General features: G+C 40.6%; 1 protein-coding gene across 1 annotated transcript in view; it reads left to right on the top strand.

Annotated features, from left to right (window-relative positions):
• The first annotated feature begins 1,588 nt into the window (after positions 1-1,588).
• mid1 (midline 1) overlaps positions 1,589-12,738 on the top strand; it is a 33,924-nt gene continuing 22,774 nt past the window's right edge. Inside the window, exon 1 of the mRNA XM_060860760.1 lies at positions 1,589-1,757. The gene's annotated coding sequence lies outside the window, so the exon portion shown is untranslated. The remainder of the gene's footprint in view (positions 1,758-12,738) is intronic.

Raw genomic sequence — 12,738 nt, 5'->3', positions numbered from 1 at the left:
ATGTATGTATGTGTGTGTGTGTATGTATGTATGTATGTATGTATGTATGTATGTATGTATGTATGTATGTATGTATGTGTGTGTGTGTATGTATGTATGTATGTATGTATGTATGTATGTATGTATGTGTGTATGTATGTATGTATGTGTGTGTGTATGTATGTATGTATGTATGTATGTGTATGTATGTATGTATGTGTGTATGTATGTATGTATGTATGTATGTATGTATGTATGTATGTATGTATGTATGTATGTATGTGTATGTATGTATGTATGTGTGTATGTATGTATGTATGTGTGTGTGTATGTATGTATGTATGTATGTATGTATGTATGTATGTATGTATGTGTATGTATGTATGTATGTGTGTATGTATGTATGTATGTATGTATGTATGTATGTATGTATGTATGTGTATGTATGTATGTATGTGTGTATGTATGTATGTATGTATGTGTGTGTGTATGTATGTATGTACTGTATGTATGTAGAAGGAGACCTGGGGCTTTAAAGGGTTAAATAACAACCATGCTCACACATTTTGATGGAAATTACACTTGCAATGTCTCCAATCCTTATTGTAGTTTCACTGCAATTTAATTATTCATATCTATACATCTTTTTCCTCCACGTTTTATATTTTCAAGACATACTGTAGCTGCACTTTATGATCACCTTGGGATTATTTTTCACTTGCAAATAATTGGTGATGAGTACGCTTTGGCAGCCAAAGGATCTTATCACCAGCAGAATTTGTGTTAGAAGGACATGTGGTAGATGTTAAGTAATGTTATGGTGGTCTTCAGCACTCTCAATCAAGGGAAATGTCAGGCCATCATGACCTGCGATGGACCCCTGACATTCCTTTCATCTTGCTCATAGAGTGGCTGGTGGCACAAAGTGCAAAGTGCAAGCAACAGACCGATCTGGTTACTCAGTAAAACATCACTTAGTAAAAGCTAATAAAAACTGACTTAGCTCATCTGTAATGATAAGAAACAGCGTTTGTTACTGTCGTCTTCAGAGCATCCGGGAAAGACGCAGCAGAAAGACAGGGGAGGTCGGTATCTGGGAGCCTAGATGAACAAGTTTTGGAAAGAAACAGGCCTTTTATTTATTTCGTATCTGTTGGTTTTTGCATTTGTAGGAAAAAAATAATCATCTCAGGTTTAGACAGAACCTAGAAAAAGATAGATTAGAGGTCCTCAGATGAGATAATCTCGATGAGACAGCCGCAAAAACATAGGGAGAAAAAGAAAGAGAGCATGTGTGTGTGTGTGAGAGAAAGAGAGAAAGAGAGAGAGAGAGAGAGAGAGAGATGAGAAAATCTAGCCTGAAGGTGGGAGACATGATAAATCCTGCCATGATAATTCATCAGCCTAAAAACCCCCACACTATTGGAATATCACACACCATCTAGCTTTCATTGGTCCTTTTCTGCAAACCCATCCCACTCCATATTTCCCATGCCCTCGGCTGGAACTGGATGGAGGGAGAGAGGGAGGGTTGAGTAATTTGGAGGCGGACCGACGTGTTAGGTTTGCTCCTCCTGAGCACTTCAGGGGAAGCTGATGCTCCACGAGAGCCAGTGACACACTCAAAAACGGACATGCTCGCACTCCCAACTTCCCTGAGCAGTGTGTGAGTGAAAGCTGCTGGAGTTCATTCTCAGGGGGAAGACCTGAGCATTTACACTTAGCTTTTCTGTCTTTTCACTCTGCTACCGGATGATGGAATTTTAACCATGTGGAAGGTAAGAAACTAAATTTATTGGATTTACAGTATGTTTAGTGTTTTGCGCACAGCACAGAAGATCCTGACTCATAGGTGGTTTATATATAGAGTATAATATCTAATGGTGTAATAAACTGAAGGTAAGGAAAAGCAGGACTGCACTTAGGATAACTTTTAACTTTGAGTGAAACCGACATCTCAGAAAGCAGGATCATGAATACAAAATCTCTGCTGTCCTTAAGTTAAAAGAATTCGAGTGAAACCTCAGCAAGTCCAAGCCACAGTAATGTGAGCAGACTGTGCTGTTTTAGTGCTGTTGGATGTGTATGATGTGTCAGCGCCTGTAATGAAGTGCAAGCCTCCTGAGTCAGCTTGGGCTGACCTCTTTTTTTTTCACCTCAGATGCCCTCGTTAGTTTTCCGTGCAAATGTACGAGGCTCACTATTGCCTCTAAAGCCTTTAAAAAGTTTGCATTTGTGTATGTATGTGTGAGTGTGTGTGTGTGTGTGCTGTAGGAATATGTTACTGATTAAACTCTGGCCTCAGTAGCAGGCATTCAATGCCACACAGTAATGCCGTGTTTAGCGGCTTATCAGACTTCAGCCTACAGAACGGAAAGAAGAAAGGAGGAGGATTTAGTAACAGGCGAACAGTGCACTTCATTGTTTCTTCAAACTGTCACACACTTCACGCAGCTGACAGTGACAGGAGCTGACACAGATCAAATCTGACCGTCTCTGGATCCAGTCCGATCAGATGGGCTTGTCTGTGCTAGTGGATGTCAAGTTTTCACACAGTGCCATCTATTGTTATGGAGAAGCTTCGGCAGTGATTTACTTTTTTCCAGAACTTGACGAAGGGAGTCAAAAACCCCTTAAGCCTGTAAAGCTGTCAGAGCACATGATAGCACCACAGTAGTAGTTATTCTCACTGTCTTCTCTCTGTGTCACTGCTACGTGCCTTGGCCATGTACCTTGTTAAGCACTGTAAGATCCTGGCAAGCTCTTGAGGCCAAAGGATTGCTCCTGGCTACAGAATCGTACGATCTGCTCATATCTTCCACCTGACGCATGACTGCGGATAAATTCTTTGAAACTTATTCAAAAAGATTTACAAATTAGCAAATGTGTTCAAAGCATCGTTTTTTTCTCCTCTCACAAACAATGTGTGCTTTGTTTTGCTTACTTAAATAAAGCTACAGCAGCCAAATTCCCTTCTCTACAGCACTAAAAGAAATTTGGAAGAAAATTGTTAACGCTCCAGTGCTGTGCTCTTTAAGACAGACAGTCTGTGTAAGGAGATCTCTTCCTCAGCCCAACAGAGGAGTCTGACTGGTTTCAGGTATTCTCAAGTGTTGATATGTCTTTGATAAGTCACCTGTTTGTGTATAAGTGTTTCTTTGGCAGATGCACCACCTTTGTGCTGGACTGCATTTCTGCCACCAGAGGGCATCTGCAAAATCCTGCATTCACTGCAAATGACTCCTCTTAGAAAAGTGCCCTTATTGAGAAGAAATCTTCTAGCCTGGTGTGCGTACATGAGCGGAAATTTAATAACAATTTAAATGGACTAATTTGTTAAACATTTATGGTTACAGTTGATTTTATTTGTTTTGATTAAATAACTCTTACTTGTTAGAATGCCAAAACAACCTCCCCAATAAAGGTTTGTGTGTGTGTGTGTGTGTGTGTGTGTGTGTGTGTGTGTGTGTGTGTGTGGCTGAACATGGCTTAAACTACACGTTAGAAAAGTAAAACCCCATTGTATAATTACTGTCTATAGTTCACGATCCACATAACACATAACATAAATCTTATACTAGCGAACAAATCTGATCACCAAGTGGATTTTATTTGTCTAGCAAACGGCAAATACAGACTGTTGAGCAATTTAATCCTGCGTCTAAATCTGGAAGGAACGAGGCATCAGAGGTGATTTGTACGACCCTGAAGGGTGATGTTCTGACACGCCCAGGCAGTGTGTTGTCAGGTAGAAAGTCTCGTCTGCTGTTTGTCAGAGAATGTGTTTACACTACGAAACCTTTCAGAGGCTTACGACTCCTGTGGGTCAGTTTAAAGCAAGACCGAACTAGTTTTTGCTGTAATCAAAGAGATTAGTTCTCGGGCCACATAAAACCACAGCATGTTTTTGTCATAAATAAAGCTTTAAATCTGTAGCACCTGGTGAACAAAATGACACCTGAAAAAAATAGATGTCAGTGGTTTAAAAGTCCTAACTATCTGGAATGCACGGTCTCATGTTATCTTCTGTAAAACGTCCACAAGCTCTGAAGAAACGTGTCTTTTTGTGACTTGTTTGGGCCTCGCAGCTCAATGACTAATCACTTGTACTGAATATCCAGAATAAATCAATGCTCTATGTTCTGCGAGCCAAAGCCGCAACATCAACATCTATAGCCGACTTCCTGTCACTTAGGTATGCAAGTATGTAGAGGAATGAACAGTTGATAGATATGTAACAGCTTACAACACAGTAGAGTACAGTCTGAATGTCTATATGTAGCTGAGGCTGTATTGAGTAAGAGGTAAATGCCTGGTATTTGGATATCTTTATATATTATAAGGCATGTAGATTTAATTAGGGGTTTGGTGGCTTGGTGGTTATCAGGTTTTCCTCACACCTAGGATCAGAGATTTGATTCCTGCCGTGTGTGTGTGGAGTTTGGATATTCTCCATATGCCTCAGGGGTTTCCTCCAGGAACTCTGGTTTCCTGCTTTCGTCCAAAGATACACGTTGTAGGCTGATTGGCATCTCTAAGATGTCTATGGTGTATGCAATCGTTCCCAGCAAAAGACTGGCATCCTAGTCTCTTGAGATAGGCTGCAGGCTCAGTAGTAGTGTTCCAGTAGGAAACGTGGTGCAGAGAATGCTTGAATGGGATGTAGTTTTTAAGCAAAGCAAACAGCAAAGCAGTATCGGATAATGGATTTGTTATCCAGATATCTATCTAAGTTTAATGGAGCAAAATAATAAAGGAGTGCAGGAAAGAGTAGAAAGTTTCCCCTAACGGTGAAACACACAAATACAAATGCTATTACTGCAAATACTACTACAACTACTACTACTACTAATAATAATAATAATAATATCCCCAGTGTTGTAATGTAACGGAGTAGAAATCCTTTGCTACTGTACTTAAGTAGAAATTTCACGTATCTGTACTTTACTTCGCTATTTAAATTTATGTCAACTTTCACTTTTATTCCACTACATTTCCTAGATAAAATGTATACTTTTACTCCGCTATATTTCCACTAAGCGTCTTCGTTACTCGTTACTACAAACTAAAATCAGAAGAAATGTGTGCGACTGCAATAAGGGAGGTTTGGTGAATCACTGCTCCTAGATTGCATTACGCAGCTCCACACGCTCTATTTCAGTGTAATGTTGCTAAAGGAGGAGGAAGCACAACTGAAACCGACATGGAAGCCCCTACTGGGGGACCTCCCGTTATCGTAGACGACCACCGCGAAGATAGTGGTGAACTCGGTGAACAGGGAGAAGAAGATAACGTTATACACCCGTGGCCGTATTTGCAAGAAATGTTTCTGTACATTGGAATGACAGATTCCTCCTACCGGATGAAGTGCCTCTTATGTCTACCGAAAATCACTGAAATTTTACTTTTTACTTTTACTTCAAATACTTAAGTACATTAAATATCAGAAAATGACTTTTGATACTTAAGTACAGTAAATATCAGATACTTTAAGACTTTTACTTGAGTAATATTCTAAAAGGTAACTTTCACTTCTACCAAAGTCTTTTTCTAGTTACTCAAGTATTGCTTTCTAGTACTTTATACAACACTGAATATCCCCACGTACCTCTAGTCAGGGTTGTAAGCATCATTGTAAGAATTTAGCATTGATCTGTAGAGAACCTTTAAAAAAAGTAAAACTTACAGAAAAAAATTGGACATATTTTTTATGCATCTAGATCTAACCCTTTTGGAAAGAGTCAAGAATTACAGCAATTACAGCAATTCCAGTCTAGCTCTTCTTCTTGTTCTTTTGCTTTGTCCCTCTGTGGCAACCCAACACAACATGATTTTTCTTTCAGAAAGGCCAAGGAGAACCTGTTTAAGAAGTTAGTACCTTCTGAAAAAAATCCATCTGAAAATCCATTGAGGATCACGATTTTGCTAGCAGCGCAACAATAAAAGCATAAACATTACTCTAGGTATAATCATGGCAAATTATAGTTAATAGTAAATTATAGTAATTGCCTTTAAGTTGATCTGAGATCGGTCTCACAGATTTCTTAATCTGATGCTGGTCCTGTCTGAAAAGAATGATTATTTATGATTCATCTGTTGATCCATCAATTATTGTAGATTTTTATTACACTTTATGTTTGATTTGAAAAAAAAAAATCTCAGTTCAAAGTGTTTTACAGACGTATTCTGTGTGTCGCTGCTCAGTTTGTGGCAGGTAATAACAGGTGCCCTTCACGTGGTAAAAAGCAAGACGGGACAGGAAGTGTGTAATTTTGAGATTACAGCTCAGGTCATAATGGTAGCTATGGTGTGTTTGAAGTATGAACTGTGTATTATATTTTTGGGTTAAACTGCACACACCTTACACACCCACACATGGTCATGCAGCATGTACTGTACCTGTGTACAGGTAAAAAGAAATGATGTTGGATGAAATCATAAAATATAGATTTGTGCATGAAAAAGTGCATTATACTGTACAGCATAGAAAACAGAAAAGAAAACATTTTAAAGCAAGACATTCATTAAGTAGATCAAGCCTGTGATACGGTCGACGGCTACGGCTTGATTAGCTTGAGTTATTAGTAGGTGTGAATGAAATGTTGACTGCTGGTGTATATTATAACAGACACCTGTATTAGGTTATTTCATTTTTCAACGTAACAGAGTGTCGCACATCATCGTTGACCTTTACATGTGTAAACAGATGCTCTGAGACATGCTCTGATTAACCTTTAATCCTTCGGTCACAACATACTGTTAGAAAACGTGCATCTATATAATGCCGTACACCTGCACGTATGGAAACACACAGGCACACAAGTACCGATTTAAACCAGATACCCTTCTTGTGTGCTATTCGTGCGAATACACATTCCGAGACCTTCAAACAAAGTCACAGACTGATGTATGGAAGTCTTCGGCAATAAATATGACAATTATACAGACATCGTTCCCTTTCTTCTTCTCGTCTCGTACACATCAGGCCACATGTACACCATATGGAGGTATGCACATTTAGCCGCTAGAGTCAGAGCTACAGGTAATCATATGGTACAGATACTGATGAATAACTGGAAGAGAGACACAGTTTGCTCACTGGCCCAATGTCTTGTTCTTTTATTGAGCTTCAGCCTATTGTAATTGCATAAGAATTATTCATTGGAACAACCTCAGCTTTACCTTTAATGGTTGTACATCTGTGTATTTTATTTTATTTTATATTTTTAAATATAAAGCACACTGACATGTCAATAGAATACTGGACATGTGTGTACCTACAATTTCCAAAAGTAAATGGTGATATCAATCGTATTTCTGCTCTCCGTGATGCCCCAAGCATTTACAACTCACTCACTCACTCATCTTCTACCGCTTATCCGAACTACCTCGGGTCACAGGGAGCCTGTGCCTATCTCATGCGTCATCGGGCATCAAGGCAGGATACACCCTGGACGGAGTGCCAACCCATCGCAGGGCACACACACACTCTCTCATTCACTCACACACTCACACACTACAGACAATTTTCCAGAGATGCCAATCAACCTACCATGCATGTCTTTGGACCGTGGGGAGGAAACTGGAGTACCTGGAGGAAACCCCCAAGGCACGGGGAGAACATGCAAACTCCACACACACAAGGCAGAGGCCCCCCATTTACAACTCAAAGGTGTTATTTTTAATAACTTACTGCATGACTTCATGTTTGTCCCTCATGGTACCATGCTCTTTGACTACTGAACCTACAAAGATTGCTAGACACCACTACCTCATCTTCCTCAAATTATTCCACATCCTACTGTACACTGATTGAACTGAAAGGGTCCCTATAATCAGCATCTCTACATGCATAGCAGCCATTCCATTCCAGTATCTGTCGATATCCAACATAGGCACACCTCATTCTGCTTAATAAAGTACTTTTGGCTTAGTGGTTAGCGCATTTGCCTCACACCTCCAGGGTTGGGGGTTCAATTCCTGCCTTCGCCTTGTGTGTATGGAGTTTGCATGTTCTCCCCATGCCTCGGGGGTTTCCTCTGGGTACTCCGGTTTCCTCCCCCGGTCCAAAGACACGCATGGTAGGTTGATTGTCCGTAGTGTGTGATTATGTGAGTGAATGAGAGTGTGTGTGCCCTGAGATGGGTTGGCACTCCGTCCAGGGTGTATCCTGCCTTGATGCCCGATGACGCCTGAGATAGGCACAGGCTCCCCGTGACCCGAGGTAGTTCGGATAAGCGGTAGAAAATGAGTGAATGAACGAAGAATTAAAACCATTGCTGTTGTCATCACTATCCTCTTACAATTGCACCAACTGGATAGAAAAATCAGTGCTAGTAGTACTTGGAGTTACTGTTTTGAGTGAGGAAAAGAAGGGTTCAGTTCTGGCTTTATCGGCATACAGTATACAGTGAGCGTCAGGTTGCTTCCATCCTGAAAATTTTAAAGACAGCAGTTCATAAGAACAAGGAATAGGTGCAGAGATTGTAGACAACAAAGCTACAGACTGACAGAGGGTGAAAACGACTCCCCGGTCTCCAGGATTACTGCCAGCTCATTCGAACGTCACTCAACAACCGTAGGATGACATCAAGTGACCTACAAAAAGAATGGCAAATGGCAGCTTGGGTGAAGTGCACGGTGAGGACAGTTTGAAAACAAACTCCTACTGCCAGGCCTAAAGTCATGCAAAGCCAGAAAAAAAGCCTGTTATCAACGAGGAGCAAAGAAGAGCCAGGCTGAGGTTTGAGGATTAGACTGTAGAGGACTGCAGTAGGGTCATCTTCACTGAGCAGTCCAATTTTTAGCTTTGCCCAACACCTGGTCATCTAATGCTTAGATTGAGATATGGAGAGGCCTACAAGCCAGAGTGTCTCACACCCTCGGTGAAATTTGGTGGAGGATCTGTGATGATCTGGGGGTGCTTTAGCAAGGCTGGAGTCTGCCACATTTGTTTTTGTAAAAGACTCTTGAATCAAGGTTGTCCTGTCAGAAAATTTGATTCCTTTTGCGTTGGCAATGTTTCTCAACTCTGAGGATTGTTTTTTTTCCCAGTAAGAAAAAGCTCCATGCCACACAGCCAGGTCAATCTAAGTGTGGATGGAAGACTACCACATCAAGGGTCTGTCATAGCCAGCCCACTATCTATACCTGAATCTCACTGAAAACCTCTGAAGCGTGATCAAGAAGAAGGTGGATGGTCACAGCCCGTCAAACAAAGCTGGGCTTCTTGAATTTTTGTGCCAGGAGTCGCATAAAAGTCACCCAACAGATTGCTGGACAGCATGCCAGAACGCATGAAATTTGTTATTGAAATCAGGGTTATTCCTGCAAATGTTGACTTTTAAACCTTTCCAAAGTTAAAATATTAGTATTGCATAGTATAGTATTTACATTCTGAAAATGATGCATCTCTTGTTATTTCAACCAGTTGCCATTTTCTGCAAATAAATGTTCGAAATGACAAAACGTTTATTTGTAATTTGGGATACATATTGTTAGTTTATAGAGTAAAATAAAACGGTACATTTTACTGGGGGGCAAGGTGGCTTAGTGGTTAGCACGTTCGCCTCACACCTCCAGGGTTGGGGGTTCGATTCCCGTCTCCACCTTGTGTGTGTGGAGTTTGCATGTTCTCCCCGTGCCTCGGGGGTTTCCTCCGGGTACTCCGGTTTCCTCCCCCGGTCCAAAGACATGCATGGTAGGTTGATTGGCATCTCTGGAAAATTGTACGTAGTGAATGAGAGTGTGTGTGTGCCCTGCGATGGGTTGGCACTCTGTCCAGGGTGTATCCTGCCTTGATGCCCGATGACGCCTGAGATAGGCACAGGCTCCCCGTGACCTGAGAGCGTTTGGATAAGCGGTAGAAGATGAGTGAGTGAGGGTACATTTTACTCAAACACATACCTATAAATAGAAAACCTAAAGAAACTGAGAATTTTGCAGTTGTTTCTTAATCTTTTTAGAGCTGTATGTATATATTCTTAGGTGTGGAGTTTATTGTGCACTTTAAGTCTTGTGCTGCTCTTTTAAGTCTGGTGCTCTTTGTGTTGTGACTGTTGCAACACCAAATTTACCCTTGGGGGGGATTAATAAAGTACCCTACTCTTGTCTACTCTACTCTAGTTTAAAGTATCCCTTACCCATTTCTGAGAGCTAATGTTATCAGATGTATTTCATATCATGAATAAACTAATTCTGCTACAGGACTAGTTCTCATGGTAATGTGATGGACATACTGTACACGACATCTATTTTTATGTCTCCATAACTCTAGATCACAGATGCTTTTAAAGGTTTGCCTTTTATTCCAGTTCAAAGTTTTATCCTTCAGGCTCTCTGTAGTGCCACAGATACTTCTGAGATGAATGTAAGTGGTCTTGTCTCCCCTGATGGCCAGAGGCATGAGGACAATTCTGTACCGAGACAGATGGCTCCTGTGTTCTCCAAATAAGGACCAAACATTTTGGGACACATTCACACTTCTTGCAAACATTACAGCATTTAGAATAGAGTTCACGGCACAAAATTTGAATTTAGGTTCACTAAGAATACTATCTACCACTTTACCTCAGTGTGTGGCAAACATTATTCTGTTTGCCAGTCAGCCAAGTCGTCTTGTAGACTACCGACTATTGATGAAGACATTAGGATTGTTGATGGAAGCTGTAACCGTAGTCCCCTTAGGCTTGCTAGAATTAGTGTGTTAACTTTAGAGTTAAGGCAAACACAGCAAAGAGATATATCCTTGTCCAAACAAAAGCATTAGTGTATCTAATGAAAGGGGTTCACTCGTGGAAATCTGGAAAAAGGTCACGACGAATGCTTTACTTTATTGCCTGGGGGCAGTGAGGTGCCACAGAGGCAAAGGCAACGTGTAAAGGATGTCCAGAAAGACGTGCCTAATACAGCTGTAAAGGAGCCGACTAGGAAGCGTCTTTGTAAGGACATTTCCTCAATTATGCCTCAATTAAGGACACTGCCACAATTATTTTCCTACCGTATGAAGACCCTCATCACATCAAAGAGAGAGCTGCTTGTTTTTCCAAGAAAACCTGATCTGCTGCCTGCACCTTGGGCACTACCCATAGTTTGTGACTAAAAATGACAATACTAAACTGACAAGTAAACAGAGCTTTGTCTGCAAACTGCTCAGGAGAGGCACGATAGACCTCTCTAGACCGATCCGGTGACTGCAATACACAATTCAATTTAAATGTATCCCTGATAATGGTGGTGAGGAAAATCTCCCTAAGACGATATGAGGAAGAAACCTTGAGAGATACCAGTCTCAAAAAGAAACCCATCGTCATCTGGGTGACACCGGAGAGTGTGATTATAAATAATTCTCTTCTACAACTATACGGTCAAAATGAGTGGGCAACTTATGAGAATGAACATTAGAGTTATTTCTAAATTCATTACAGTTTTATCCTACAGTCTATTATATTGAACCGAAGCTATTATTTGCTCAATGATGGAGACATGAGTATAAACTGTTCCTAACGCTATCTGTGTAAGAAAGCCAATCCTTTCACAATTGCAGTACGATGGGAAATAATTTTATACAAACAATAGAACAGGATATTAAAAAGTGCTCTGAAGCCATTTTCCTCAGCTTTGGTTTTGTTGTACAGCGAGATCTTCGGAGGATTTTGGCATGCTATTCTGATTGCAAAGCACTTCAAGGTCCAACATAGAACCTTGAGTTTTCCTAGAAGTGGACCATTGGTTCTAGATTTAATCTTGCTGTGTTGTTCATACTATACTCTTCCCTCTATCATGGACCTTTACACCACACGCTGCATCCGCAAAGCCAAGAGCATTGTGGATGACCCCATACACCCCTCACACCTACTCTTCACCCGCCTGCCGTCTGGAAAAAGGTACTGAAGCATTCGGGCCATCACAAGACTGTGTACTGTACCAGTTTCTTTCCACAAGCCATCAGACTCCTTAATAACTAAACTGAACTATACTGAGCACGACACACACACACACATCAACTGTATGGACTGCACAGACCTACACCAAATACACACACTTTCAATATATATACATCAAACTGTATACATGCTGTTTTTGCTCTTTGCACATGCTGTCTCACATTTCAGTCGTTTGCTGTTTTGCACAATCCTTTACAATATCTCAGGTAACTGCTGCTATAATACTAATGTGTTCATTCCAGTATTTCTGCACATGCAATATTGTTGAACATACAGTATTTACACTGGTCAGCGCTGTTTCTGTTTACTGTCTTTTGTGTATTGTCTTGTATTTTTTGTTTGCTCTGTCTTTTGTCCTGCACTGTCTTGTTTGTCTTGTCCTGCACTGTCTTGTTTGTCTTGCCCTGCACTGTCTTGTTTGTCTTGTCCTGCACTGTCTTGTTTGTCTTGTCCTGCACTGTCTTGTCTGTCTTGTTTGTCTTGTCCTGCACTGTTTTTTCTGTCTTGTTTGTCTTGCCCTGCACTGTCTTGTCTGTCTTGTTTGTCTTGTCCTGCACTGTCTTGTCTGTCTTGTCCTGCTTTGTTCTATGTAGCACCATGATCCTGGAGAAACATTGTCTCATTACACTGTGTACTGCAACAGCTATATATATGGATGAAATGACAATAAAAGCTACTTGACTTGACTTGGTACTAATATATAGGACAGTATAAAATTCTATGCTAATTGAATTTTAAAGTTTATACATATTTTCGTGTTTTGTTTTCATATAAGTAAAATATCATTTACCTTTTTTAATTAAACAAGTTCAGT

The sequence above is a fragment of the Tachysurus vachellii genome, chromosome 24 (genome assembly GCF_030014155.1).
Source record: "Tachysurus vachellii isolate PV-2020 chromosome 24, HZAU_Pvac_v1, whole genome shotgun sequence".
Classification (NCBI taxonomy): Eukaryota; Metazoa; Chordata; class Actinopteri; order Siluriformes; family Bagridae; genus Tachysurus; species Tachysurus vachellii.
Note: the sequence above shows the minus strand (reverse complement) of the source record. Positions and strands in the feature narration are given on the sequence as shown.